The following is a 14,480-nucleotide window of genomic DNA, read 5'->3' as shown; positions in this document are numbered from 1 at the left end:
AAGTCAGGTGTGAAAGTCCCAGGAATGTATAAGCTAGCCTAGAGTAGGGGAGAGGAGAAAAGGAAGAGAGAATGCTTAAGAACTTAACTTCTGAGGGACAAATAAAAGGAGTCAATTGGAAGAGACAGAAACCAGATACAAGGGTGTTATGTGACAAAACTTTACCTGAGGAGATGCAACCCCCATGTCTACTCATCCCAAAGAGGGAAAGCATGACAGACCAAAGTACAGATACCACAGAAAAACAACTTCCTTAGCCAATGGGTTTTATTGGGGTTATTTACAGGAGTATAGGTGAGGGGTTACTTACAGGAGCAACAGAAATGACTTAAAGACAGCTGCATCATCAAAGGCCAACCCAGATGGATGACATCTCACAATGCTAGGAACCTGGAACACATTCCACAGCCTACAGAAAGATCAACATATTGAAGAATCTTTCAGGTTTCTCAGTTGGTCTAAACCTTTTCCAGGAAGATTGGCTGCTTTCTGTTTCTTTCAGGAAGACGGGTGGCTTAGATAAGTCGTCAGGTTATGCCTGGAGGGAACTCTCAGCTTTTATGGTCAGGAGGGAGGGACCTAGTGAATCTGGTCAGTTCCAGAGACTTTCTGAAACTAGTTTGAGTTGTTTTCCTTCCTGCTTCAGGAGCTTCCTGTGGAACAGAATGCTTTAACCTCAGAGGACACTGCTATAACACAAAGGGTGACTAGGAGCAGTAAAACCACACTTAGCAAAGAAGTTGCTTTTCTGGCAGACAGATGAGTATAATCATTAGCAAAATTGAGAAAGGAGATGAATAAAACTAACTGGTGATTACTGTTGGTACCAAAAGAATATTCTAAGCTTCTGTAGAAAGAGCAGGGAGAGGTGGCAGAACTCAGGTCGGGGTGGATTAAAGAGCAAACAGAAAACAGCAAGTGGTCTAAATTTTGTAAAATCCCACTAAAGAACAGGAGACCTGAAAACAAATCTGATGGTGCATGTCTTTAATCCTAGCACTTGGGAGGCAGAAGTAGGCAGATTTGAGTTCAATGCCAGCCTGGTCTACAGAGCAAGTTCCAGGGCACCCAGAGCTATCCAGAGAAAACTTGTTTCAAAACAAAGCAAAGCAAAACAAACAAAATCCATCAGTCTATTAGTTAATTCGCTCAACAACAGAAGATTCTGTTCTGAGGGGCAGATAAAAGGAGTCAATTGGAAGAGACAGGAAAAGCGGCTATTTTAGTTGTCACCATTCTATTTTGTTTGCCCTTCATGGATTGCCAGAAACAAAAGGATAAATCAAAAACATGAGTGTAAGGAAAACAGCTGTGCAAGTGAGATCTTTCAGAGGACAAAATTAAGTGTGTTTTATTAAACAGTAGAAATCTTTCCAATGGGATACTGGTAAGACCAGGTTTAAGTTTCTTGGTGCAAAGATGACCTGGAAAGTGAACCCAAAGGAGGTCATACCTTCTGACCTTTGAGAAACAAGAGGCAAGAAATCCCTGAAAGACAAGAGAGAAAGCATGCTGAGAGAATGTGGTTAATAAATACCATTGCCTTGTTTACTCATTTAAAAGCATTGCTTCACTCTCTCTAGTGCGATAACAAAAGTCTTATCTCAAAAACATGCAGTTTGATATGGCAGTGGAGAACTCAGGCTAGTGACATCTAGCTATAGAGGCTATGTATAGCATAACCAATAGCTACTTACATGGCATTGCTCAGCTGTTGGAGCACAGCCACCCCTGAGCATAACTTTACTTTTAAGTAACTCTGAGGTAAATACTAGGTATAGAATTTTGAATTTATTTGATATAAATTTTAGTACCTGGCACATATCCCATAAAACAAAACCACTAAACATGCAAAAACATACTAGACTTTTTTGTACTACATGATTGTCGTAGTTAGGTTTTATTGCTGAGAACAGACAGCATGACCGAGGCAACTTTTATAAGGACAACGTTTAACAGGGGCTAGCTTACAGGTTCAGAGGTTCAGTCCATTATCATCAAAGACAAAACATGGCAGAGTCCAGGCGGGCATAGTGCAGGAGGAGCTAAGAGCTCTACATCTTCAGCCACAGGGAGCCAGGAACAGACTGTGCATCCTCAGGCAGCTAGGAGGAGGGTCTCCAAGTCCACACCACACCGTGACATACTTCCTGCAATAAGGCCACACCTTCTAATAGTGCCACTCCCTGGGCCAAGCATATGCAAACCGCCACAATGATGCATACACAACCTAGGAAAAGAGCTCCCATGTCTGTCCAGCTTGTTAGAAATCTGAAGCACTGATTACGTGCTCTGCTGTGTGCCGCCTGGATGTCCTGAACGAATGAGCCAGACAGGGTCATAAAAGAAAAAAACATCAGTGAGACAAACTATCACTTAGAAAGAATTAAGATAGCCATATTGTATGATCACCATCAGTTCATCGCCCTTCCTCCCTGGTGTCTGTCCTCTCCAGAGGCTACTTAATTTCATTGAAACAGGACAGCCAGTCTAATTGATACAGAAAACAGAAACAAAAGCTCTTTGATCTCCTATCAAGCACAGTCAGACTGAAAAAAGGGATCCAGGGAGAAGATGGCATTCCCAAGGAGGATGGGAAGGAAGTCTGGAAGCAGTGACATCTTATTTTGAAATTTCATGAATTTGGTTTGCTCAAACAAGAATGGAAAATTAATATATTCACCCCAATAAACGAGTGAGGTTTGTTGGCTCTTGGTGATAGAGCACAGGACATAACAGTTCTGAAACCTCTCAGACAACGAGCTTCTGGTGAGACTTGTAAAGAAGTCTCATGATGCCTTTTAACAGGTGAAGGAAAGGGATTAAAAAAATCAACATCAGTCTTCACTGATATCATGCATTGTTCCAGAAGAAAAAAAAAAAACAAACTTCTGTGAAAAGGACTTATTATGTTGTGATACAAATAGTACTTTATATGGCTTAAAATAGGCAGTCACAAGTGAAAAGAACTGGTTCTCCCCTAATCAGAATATCTGTATTTAAAAAACTAACCAATCATTATTCAGGTGTGAGTGAAACCATAGAAATGTATATTCTGCACCCTAATGGAAAAGGCAATTCATAAATTACATCTGTTATTGCTTACATATTTAGGGTAATGATGGTTTCAAAGAGTAGTCCAAGCCTGTGACTATATGAGTAGTATTAAATTAAGCAAACTACAGTCTTTGAGGGAAACTATTAGAACATTACTATTGAAAGACCCTCTCCCAGAAAGGGAATTGTACGAGCCCAAGGCCCTCAACTATAGAAGTAAAAAGTAAGTTTTTAGATATGTGGGACAAGCTGACCCATCATTTAGACGAAACAGACCAGAAAAGAAAACAAAATGCAGAAACCAGACTAAAGTATGGGCACTGCTCCATGGGCCACCTGGCAGGAAAAAGAAACAGTCCCTGAGCCCCCGGAAGCCCTGACCACCATGTACTTTTTGCTAACTCACTGTTATGATTATAGCCAAAATAGGTAACATACACGTATGCCTCATTTACTCCACCAATCACATCCCTGTAACCATGCATCTGCTTCTGTAAGCCTGCTTCTGCTCCCCAATGCCCTATAAAAACCCGTCCCTGGTTCTGCTAGGCGTGCCAGTCTTCCGAATTGACTGGGACGCCCACAGATACCTGTGTATCCTGATCAATAAAAATCCTCTTGCAGATTGCAGCCTGTGGACTCGGTCTGGTCATTGGGCTTGAGGATCTCCCTCCTGAGGGAAGATTCTCTCTGAGAGTCTTACATTATGGAGGCTCATCCGGGATCGGAGATCCACTGCCTAGAGACCACCGACCACCCACCGGAAGGTAAGCTGGCCAGTGTTTGTCTTGTCCTGTCTTGTCTTGCTTTGTGACTTGTTCTGTAAATGCTTAGTTACTTGGCTTGGGTCTATACCGTTTGTATTTGGGCGGGCCAGAGAAGCAGCTGACGAGCTCGGACTTCTCCCCTGCAGCCCTGGAAGACGTTCCAAGGGTGTTTGGAGCCCGGTTTTTCGGGGCTCAGCCTGTATCAGAAGGATACGTGGTTTTGGGTTGGAGGAGAGAGGAGAGAGCCGGATCCACTGAAGGATCCGGACCCTCATCGCCTCTGTCTGAATTTTTGGTTTCAGTTTGACACCGAAGCCGCACGGTGCATCTGTCTGTTGCTTGTTTGACTGTTGAAATTGTTTGTCTTCTTTGTGTACTAATTTTCTTTGAATATCTGTGGAAATTGGTTATAGGATGCTTTGTCTTGGTCTTGTTTGTCTGGTTTGTTTTCTGTGGTATTGTCCAGTGTCTTTTTGGCTTTTGTTTCGTTTTTGGACTTTGGACAGACGACTGTGTTCAAAATCTTGGACTGACGACTGTGTTTGAAATCATGAAACTGTTTGCTTTGTTTGTCAAGGAGTTTTACTTGGTCCTCTTGGTGCTTAACTTGGAAATAATTTGCTTGAGAAAAATTGTTTTATCTTTCTCTCTTAGCCTCCTCCCCAAGGAGAGATGCCCCTCCCTTTGCTCCCCTTGTCCAGTCTAGCTGCTGTTAACAGTTGTGTATGAAGAACTCCAGGTTAGTGAGTGACCCTGTCTGAAGCAGGTATTAACAAGAGCCTGAAAGCTTTACCTTAGATCCTGAAGAAAAATTCTCCCTGTTGCTTAAACATTCACAGCTTCTAAGGAAGGGACAGCACAGAGTAGAAAAATATAGGGGCTGAGGGTGACAAGCATGCAGGCCTGCTAGCAAGCTGCAGGCTGCATGTGGGCAGTGGCGCAGCTCTGGCCAAGTCAGCGTAAGAGGAGTTTCAAGGAGATGAGGCCGGCCAAGGTTGACGCTTTGACAACAATACGACAATATAGAGTTAGTGGTTGTTTTATGAGACGTTTGGCCCTGTGAAAAAATAATAATTCCAGTTGCTGCCTTCAGTGACCAGACCTTCAACACTTGCTCACAGAAGGAGAGTGTTCATTAAGAGAAATTCTTTAAGGGAGCCTGCCATATCTGCTGGCCCTATTCCAAGAGAGGAGTTGATCTCCAACATTAAGTAACCTTCCCTGTTAGTCATCATTGACATGGAGAGTGCCTTTGATCCTATCCCCACAGCAGCCAGTTCCTGCCCCTGTGGTCAAAATGCCCCAGGTTGGGGGACAGAGAAGCCCCTAAAATAGTTTCAAAAAGAATCTACAACAAACTGTGAAGAACTTTGTTTTGCCAGTCAAAATTTAGAATTCAGGCTTTGGCTGTGGCCAAGGTCAGGATTAATGTTTTCTTTTCCATGGGCCTTTAGCCCACTGAGACAGTTTGGTAAAGGGCTGCTACTGAAGTCCTGAAAGTCCCAGGTGAACCGGTTACAATTCTTTTGTCAGCCACTTGGCATCTAGCACCCAGGTCCTAACCATCTCTCCATCCTTTTGTTATTAGTTCTTAAGTCCAGAGAGATAGTCGGTAACAGATCAGCTCCCTCTCTGCTTGCCGTTCTGTTTCACAGACACAAAGCTTGTGCTTATTTTTACAACGGCCTTTTTGTCCCAAAAAGTCCTCCTGGTTTAGCTGTGTGACTAAATGCTATTTGTCCTCTTCAGTGGACATCTATTTTCAAGATTCTCTTGTTTTCTCACCATCCCATTTGAGATGCTTGTTAGTAACTGTTACAGGTCTTCTTTACCACTGAAAAAAGATGGAATCCTACTAGAGGCCAGAAAGAATGTTCCAGACACGGATGGAAGACCCTCACTCCTTACTGTTGACTTGAATACCCCTGAAGGTAGGGAGTGCTCCGGGTCTGCCACCAGGCTCCAAGGGTGGGTCTCCGAGGGGCTGGAAAATGCCCCACCAATCTGGCTAAGATAAGGAAAAGATATAAAGAGAGAAAGTTACAGAAATTTGAATGGTTAAGCTAAGTTGCTGAGGGTTAGTGTAAGTTGCAGAGAAAGTAAAGTTGAAGTGTAGTTACATAATTGGACAGCATCTAATAGCTGTAGAAGAAGGTGCAGAAGATATAAGAGAGAGACTGAGGAAGAGGAAGAGGAAAGAAGGTAAAAAGAACAGGAAGCTAAGGAAGAAAAGAGACAAAAGGAAAAAGAAGAAGATAGAGAGCTAAAGAGACATAAAAGACAGGAGAGGAATATATACTGGCCACAGTAGTTAGGGAACCTAGGAAGACAGTACCTGGCAACAGAAGAGAATTCCTAGCTAAAGATCAGTGTGCCTATCACAAGGAAAAAGGACACTGGGTCAGGGACTGCCCCAGGAAGAACAAGAGGGGCCTCTCCAGCAGCCTGGAAGGCAAGCCTCTTGGTCCTAGAGTGCTTGCTATGCGCTAAGATAGAAGGGAAGCCTGCCCAGTTGTTTTGTGAATACGGGGCCCCAACACTCTGTGCTCCTATGCCCAAATGGGCTAGTGTCCAGCAAAAGACCTTGAATATGGGGACTACTGACAACAAACGATACTCATGGACTACCCGAAGAACAGTGGACCTTGGCGTGGGCCGGGTATCCCACTTGTTCCTTGTGATTCCAGACTGCCCCTACGAGTCTAAACCCTGCAACCCTGCTCCCGGACCCCGACCTAGACACCCTGCTTCATGACTGTCAGCAGGTGCTCACTAAAGCACAGGAGTGGCATAAAGATCGGACTGATTAGCCAACAGAGGGGGTAGATGCCATCTGGTTCATAGATGGGAGCAGCTTCTTAGAGAAGGAATAAAAGATGGGCTGGGGCAGCAGTGGTAGATGGAAACAGAATCATATGGGCTCAGGCCCTACCAGAAGACACTTCTACTCAGAGGGTAGAGCTCGCTCCCCTCACCAAAGCCCTTGGGCTGAGAAAGGGACTTAACATCTATGTGGACAGCACATATGCCTTTGCTACAGCCCATCAGCAGAAGGGCCTGCTGATATCTGAGGGCAAGAAAAAAAAGAGAAGCAAACTCATCCAGACGTTTTCAAAAACTAAATATTATGTCACAGGTCTCAAGTATCTCGTGTAACAGATCGTGCACTGATGTATACCAGGCCAAAAGGTAACTGTTTTCAGGAAGGTTGACTGTGGTAAGAGGCTCCGTGGGGAACGGCCTGGATACTACTGAGAAGTGGACTTCACAGAGATAAAACCAGGAAAATATGGTAATAAATGTCTCCTAGTGTTTATACATATCTTTTCAGGAATAGGTAGAAGCTTTCCCCACCAAGCAAGAGACAGCCTCAATAGTCATCAAGAAGATACTAGAAGAAATCTTCCCCCGATTTGGAATGCCCAAGGTAATCTGGTCAGACAACATCCCTACTTTCGTTGCCAAGGTAAGCCAGGGTGTGGCCAAATATTTAGAGGTCGATTGAAAATTACGTTATATTTACAGACCTCAAAGTTCAGGACAGATAAAATAAATAAATAAGACTCTAAAAGAGACCCTGACCAAATTAACCATGGAGACTGGCACAGACTGGGTGACACTCCTTCCCTCTTGCTCTCTTCAGAGCAAGAAATACCTCTTCCAGATTCAGCCTTACACCCTTTGAGATCTTATATGGGGCCTCAGCTCCCCTGACTGTATCAGATGATGTTACTGAACCAACATGTCATAGTAATAATAATTTATATGCCAGGCTAAAAGACCTACAGGCGATACAGAAAGAAATCTGCACACAGCTGACAGCAGCCTATGCCCCGGAGACCCCTGAGACATGTCATCAGTTCCAGGTTAGAGACTACAGCTACACTGAGCCCAGACACTCGAGCCTCGCTGGAAAGGACCGTACCTGGTGCTGCTGACCACCCTGACAGCCGTCAATTCTCAGCCCTCACCAGCAGCGTACTAGCTGTTGGGGCTGAGAGCTGGGACCTAGAGGGACACTCAGATCTTCAAAAAGCTCCCTAGACCTAAGTGACTGGGAGGTTGCTATAATGCTCACTTGAGGAGTGTGTTTTAGAAACAAGAATTTCACGTTTGCTCTTGGTTCCCTCAGAATAGGTGTAGGGATAGGCTTGATTTTTATTGCAAATGATGTAACATTGCATATGTTAGTACTCCTAACACTTCTTGGGACTGTGCCTCAGGGATCACAACCTATATAAGTTTAGAAGTTCTAAAAGACCTTGGTGTATAGGTTCAGATAGTGTCCAGATTAGAATCCTGATGCTAAAGACTTAATAAGAAACAAAAGAGAGTTGAGAATTATTTAAGGCTATCCAGGTGCTAAAAGGGCAGCACAAGGACATCTGCTGTTGCCTTACAATGCAAGGCTTATAGAGAATTCAGAACTGCCATTGACTCAGATATATATATATATATATAAAAAAACAAAAAAAAACAAAAAACAGAGGTACCTTAACCAAGTTGAGTGGAAGATTCCACTCAAGGACAAAAAAAGAAAATGGGGGAATGAAAGACCCTCTCCCAAAAAGGGAATTGTACAAGCCCAAGGCCCTCAACTATAGAAGTAAAAAGTAAGTTTTTAGATATGTGGGACAAGCTGACCCATCATTTAGACAAAACAGACCAGAAAAGAAAACAAAATGCAGAAACCAGACTAAAGTATGGGCACTGCTCCATGGGCCACCTGGCAGGAAAAAGAAACAGTCCCTGAGCCCCCGGAAGCCCTGACTACCATGTACTTTTTGCTAACTCACTGTTATGATTATAGCCAAAATAGGTAACATACACGTATGCCTCATTTACTCCACCAATCACATCCCTGTAACCATGCATCTGCTTCTGTAAGCCTGCTTCTGCTCCCCAATGCCCTATAAAAACCCGTCCCTGGTTCTGCTAGGCGCGCCAGTCTTCCGAATTGACTGGGACGCCCACAGATACCTGTGTATCCTGATCAATAAAAATCCTCTTGCAGATTGCAGCCTGTGGACTCGGTCTGGTCATTGGGCTTGAGGATCTCCCTCCTGAGGGAAGATTCTCTCTGAGAGTCTTACACTATTGGCAACACAGATGATTCCTTTTTAAAAAATGTAACATACTCTCTAGTGCTTCTGCCAACTAGACCTCATTCGTGATGTATGTGAAAGGATATTAAAAGAATAAGCTTCAAAATTCACAGCCTCAGAGCTAAACACTGTCCTGCCCTGCTGCTAGGACTAACAGACCATAAAGATAAAGAAAAGGAATGCAGGAACCAGCCCGAGTTATCAGGATTGACTCATAAACCATCTGGCAGGAGGACATCTCCCCCAGCTTACTCAGAGTCATACATTAACCAGATGTCCTCCAGACCCTGATAAGCCCCTGACTTCTAGCACATACTCTCCTGCTATGTTGTAATCTCACTGCTATGTTTGAATGAGCCAATTGTGTGTAACAGCGCCAAAATCCCCTAGCTTTCCCTATATAAACTGCCGACTTTTGAGTTTCAGGGTCAACTCCTCTGTCTCCTGCGTGAGACACATGTGGGCCCGGAGCTCCGTTATTATTAAACTGCCTCTTGCTTTTACATCAAGACCGGTCTCTCGTGTTTCCAGGGGCACGCCATCCTGAGACTTGATCGAGGTTCTTTCATATGTTAAAAATTTTAAAATATAAGATGTCAGGAAAATACATCGTTCATCTGTGTGACATTTTCTTTTTTTCTTTTTTTTTTTTTTTCCAGAGCTGGGGACCAAACCCTGGGCTTTGTGCTTGCTAGGCAAGTGCTCTACCACTGAGCTAAATCCCCAACCCAACTGTGTGACGTTTTAAAAAATCTTTGTGTGTGAGTGTGTGTGTGTGTGTGTGTGTGTGTGTGTGTGCTTGTGCTTGCATGTGTGTGCATATGTGGATATTTGAATGATTGCTCTCTGGGTGGATGTATATATGTGTCTGAGCATGCATGCCAAAACACGTGTGTGTGTGTGTCTCCTCACCTCCTACCTTGTTTGACACAGTGTCTCTTGTTGTATATACCCCTGTTTAGAGACTAGCTGTCCTGAGAGCTTCCAAGGATCCTCCTGCGTCTGCCCCACTGCCTCAATGGCTTATAGGCACTTACAAGAGCATCTGGTTTTTACTTGGGTGCTGGGTTTCTGAAAGAGCTGTAAGCACTTTTCACCCAAAATTATCTGCCTAGCCCCAAATGACATTTTAAAAGTTGGAGAAGTAAGAAGGGATACTTGAAACCATGTCGGGAAGAAATCGAGTCAGAGTACAGACTGACATCTTTTTTCTTGCCATAGACAGCATTAGGATAAAAAATAAATGAAGGCAAACAAACATCTGTGTGGATAAGTCTGGGAAAACATGGTTGTTGGATGAAACACATTAGAGGACAGTCTTATAAGTAAATCGTAGTCCCTTGGAGATCCTTCTTTAGATCATTTAAAAGACCAAACTTCCAGGCAGCACACACCAGCCGAGATGAGGCCCCTAACACCTATACAGCAGAGGACTCCAGGGTCTGGGTTCAGTCAGAGAAGATGCACCTAACCCTCAAGAGACTGGAGGCCCCATGAAATTTAGAGGTCTGGTGGGTTGGGGACATTCTTGTGGAGATGGAAGGGGGTGCGGGGAGGGAGTACGGGATGTGGACTGGGAGGGGAATAAAATCTGGAGTGTAAAAATAAATAAATAAAATAGGTAAATAAAAAGAAACAATATACATTAAAAATAAGTAAATAAAAGTCAAAACTCATACCAGCACAAGAGTTCAGACTAGTAGGTAATCAAATATATGTTAAATATATGTTAACTGAATATTAATCTAACACACTCAGATCCCACCTTTCATATGGGTGAAATCAGAGGGTTAGAACATTGCGGCCTCCAACCACTCTGATCACAAGCTTTCCCCTCGTGTTCTTAGAACCTGGTAATGGTAATGGCTAGTGTGCTTTCTGTGTTCTTCCACAGTTTAGGCTCCTTATGGTCGAAAAAAAAGTCACCTCCCATGGGGATCTGTATGCTTTCTCCCAGGTGTTTTCTATTATGTATACAATTTTCAATTTTGTTCTGATCTTCTTTAAAATATGTGTTTATAAACTGCAAATTCTGTTCTTCTTTTTCCTTTTTTTTTTCATCTGTGATTTCTCCTCTGGTAACCTGAACGGATTCCAGGAAACCCAGAAACAGTATCTTATAAGCTCTGAGCAGAAGAATCACAAATATTTTCCAGTGTCAGTTTAGGGAGATATTCAATCTTTCGGTGTGTTCAACAAATGGGTTTAATAAGGCACATTGAAGTATAAAACAATTCACAACAGAAACATTTGATACTCAGCTCATTTATCTTGGGGAGTATACAGCATGGCCATTTTCAATAACTTTTCCTATTAATGACTTCCTCCTGCTCAAACAACAGAGATGTGTAGGCTGTTTTTGTCAAGAAATATAGTATACTATGATACAAATGCAGTAAAGAGAAATCAAACAGAAAACATCTTTATCCCTTTAGATGGATGTTATAGTGTCTTCCTCCAGGCAATGGGTCTGAAAAGTTCCCAACCCAAATATAAGGCTGCCTTATATTTAGAACCTGGACTGAACTTCAAAATACATTTATCTTGAAAGCATGACAAAGTATAGGGAAAGAAAACCACAAACACAACTTTACTCTTTGGAGACCAGTTTCTTTTAGTTTTATTACTCTGAGAAGTTGAAGAGTTTCTTTATGCAAAAATAACCCTGTGTTTAGTATAAATTTCCATGTGGTTTTATTACATATTCTAATGTGTCAATCTGTATGGCTTATGCAGATAGTAACTTTTACTTTGTAAGACCTGATAACATTTACTTATTAAAACATCTTCAAACATTCTGAATGAATGTATATATGTATGCCATCGGTTTAATCAATGAGCCTTTTCAATGAGCCTTCTTTTTTTTTTATTTAGTTAATAGATAGCATTAAAGATATATAATGTATGTAGTACAGAGGTAAGGGTTCATTCCCCAAGAAAGAGTTGACACAGTTTATGATTATGATTTATGGTTAGAGGTACCACAGAGAGATGTCATGAATGCAGACAATATAGATTAGTGATGATTATCCTGTTTATATCAAGAATAGCACGGAGCCGTATTGGATTTGGGCCTAGCCACTTTTTGACTGCATGGCTCAAAGTGACTAGGTGACTCTGGGCTGTTTGGCCACAGATATTCACCCCTAAGATGACTGCCATAAGTCTTAAGATTGTTGGACAAAGCTTCTCCCATGAATTTACGGCACAGGAAGATAACATTCAAGGGATGCCTCAGCTCGAGCAGATACCAGTTATCTCCTCAGTCAACACCCAGTGTCTCCACCACCTGACCTCATCGCCTGACCTCTTTGCCTCCAGCTATCACTCCCTATACCCTCATCTCCCCCTCCTTTATGTTTCACAAAGGTCACTCCCCCTACCTGAAAGCCTTAAAAGCTGTAACGTTCATCCCAATAAATGAGACCTTGACAATAGAATCTTACTTGGTCTCCTTCTTCTCTTGCCCCCCATTTAGGCCCAAGGGTAGCACCCCTTCGGGACCCTGAAAAACTGGGTCCCCGCTGGCAGGGACAAAGAATTAAGAACTTAATGCCTGGAAGGATGTTTTACAAAGTGCCTGAATACGGGCCAAGGAGAATTCTCTGTATGTAGAATGCTTGTCAGGTGAACACAAAGACCTCAGGTCTATCCCCAATGGTCAATTTCTAAAAACCTGGGCACAGGGGCACACATCTGTTACCCTGTATTCAGAAGCTGAAGAAAGGAGGGCTGTGATGCTTGCTGGCCAGCTCCTCTAGCCAACTAAGTGAGCTCCACAATCAATGGGACCTCTCATAACACAAACAGAGAGATCAGCCTCTAACCTCACACATGAGTACAGATATGCACATTATTCACACACACACATCCAACACCCTTGCACACACAAGTACTTGAAGACAATCACATTAAGACACTACCTCTAGACTATTGTTTATGGCTTTGTCTTCTCAGTGCTGATTAACTGTGCCTGATTCCTAAGAAGCAAAAAATCCAGGGAGCATTGACCTCCTGAGCATGTGTTATAAAGAAGAGGCATGGGACATAGTACAAAAAGAAGGGGAGGAGGACATTTCCACTGAACATGTCTTTGATTCCCTCCTACAGTCTCATCATCATTGAACTTGCATACCAATAGCATTATTTCATGGATGCCCCTAAGGAGCTACAAGCCTGACAACTGGTTATGGCGGATTTTTCAGTTAGCCCAGGATTGTTGATAAGACAAGGCAGTTCTCTAAAGCAGCAGCTGCTGCTGATATAACCCACATATGGGCCCAGAGTGCTGCAGTGGTATTTCTGATTACCTTGATAAGCAGGTTTTGATGAAGGGCCTCTAAGCTCTGATAAGTTGAAGGAGTCAAATGTTACCCAAGAAGTGAGAGTTGCTAAGGCCTTGGTGCTGACTGTTAGGGTGGCAAACCAGGTCATTTCCCTCTGGAAGTCGGTCAATGAGCACAGAAACATTGAGGGAGGGAATGGGTAGAAAGTTAGTGGACCCCAGACTCCAGCATGGAGAGAGGGCATAGAGGAAGAGGAGGAGAGGCTGAATCCACAGAAGGGAAGGTGGGAGAGAGGGAAGGAGGGTAAGAGAGAGGAGGGGAGGGAAGGGACAAAAAGTGTGCAGAAGGCATGGTGGCCACACCCAGTGAACACAGAGTACCATGTAGTAAAGCCTGGGCCAGGTGCCTGGAACAAAGACAGTATATTGCTAAGACTGGCAGCTGGGGAGAGGGGGAGGGGGTGTGAGAGTGGATGAATAAAGATCGTACTTCCCATGTGCTTCTGTGTACTGTCGTGTAGATGCCTTATATGCATCAGCTCATAAAATCCTCAGGGCAATCACACAAGGCAGCAGCCTTATGAATTACCAACTCAGGCAGAGAGGCAGAGAAGCTAAAGGAACGTACCCAAGTCCACAAAGCTAACTAGTGACAGAGCCTGGGTTTGACCAAAGTCTTGCTTTCTTGATCGTGGGAGGACCTGGCAGGATAAGGTGGTGAACTGAGTCTAGCCACTTCTAGCTTCTAAATGTTCCCATTCTTCATATAAGGAGAGGTAAAGATTTAAATAAAATTTACATTTCTTATGAACACATTCCAGGATACCACTAATTTCACTTAATGGAGTCATCTACCTACTTTATAGTCTTAGTCATTTAGATCTAATTTCATCCCCAGAACAGGAAACTGTCCTCAAGCAGTAAGTTTAACCATCACAGCAGAAGGCATTATAAGGAAATTTGTTGGAGATAAAATAACTAACTATAGGGGGAACTGTACTAAGGTTTATATTATGATTATTTATAATTAATCAACTGCTACCCAGCCAATGACAGGCTAGTTAAAAGACTTTCAACAGGAAGAGGACTTACTTATTCATTTACTTAACAAATATTTATCTAGAGCCCATGATGTACCAGAAATTGGTTTTAGTGATACAAGAGTATTTACAGTAAAGTCCTTGTGAGCCAGAATTCAATCTAAAGGGAGAAGGTGGAGGCAGATATGAGATAAATGCACGTGCGACCCTGTAATGTGTCAGATAA

The 14,480-nt window shown here is 43.0% G+C and overlaps 1 long non-coding RNA gene across 2 annotated transcripts; it reads left to right on the top strand.

The window, feature by feature from the left end:
- Nucleotides 1-3,223: 3,223 nt before the first annotated feature.
- On the top strand, nt 3,224-9,438 carry LOC148001529 (uncharacterized). 2 transcript variants are annotated; one of them, XR_015635425.1, is made up of 2 exons: nt 3,224-3,824; nt 5,634-9,438. It is a non-coding gene; the product is annotated as an uncharacterized LOC148001529 (long non-coding RNA). The 2 variants fall into 2 exon arrangements; XR_015635424.1 differs by having other exon boundaries at nt 4,479-9,438.
- The last annotated feature ends 5,042 nt before the right edge of the window (nt 9,439-14,480 follow it).

The sequence above is a fragment of the Rattus norvegicus genome, chromosome 13, assembly GCF_021556685.1.
Source record: "Rattus norvegicus strain SHRSP/BbbUtx chromosome 13, alternate assembly SHRSP_T2T, whole genome shotgun sequence".
Lineage (NCBI taxonomy): Eukaryota > Metazoa > Chordata > Mammalia > Rodentia > Muridae > Rattus > Rattus norvegicus.
Note: the sequence above shows the minus strand (reverse complement) of the source record. Positions and strands in the feature narration are given on the sequence as shown.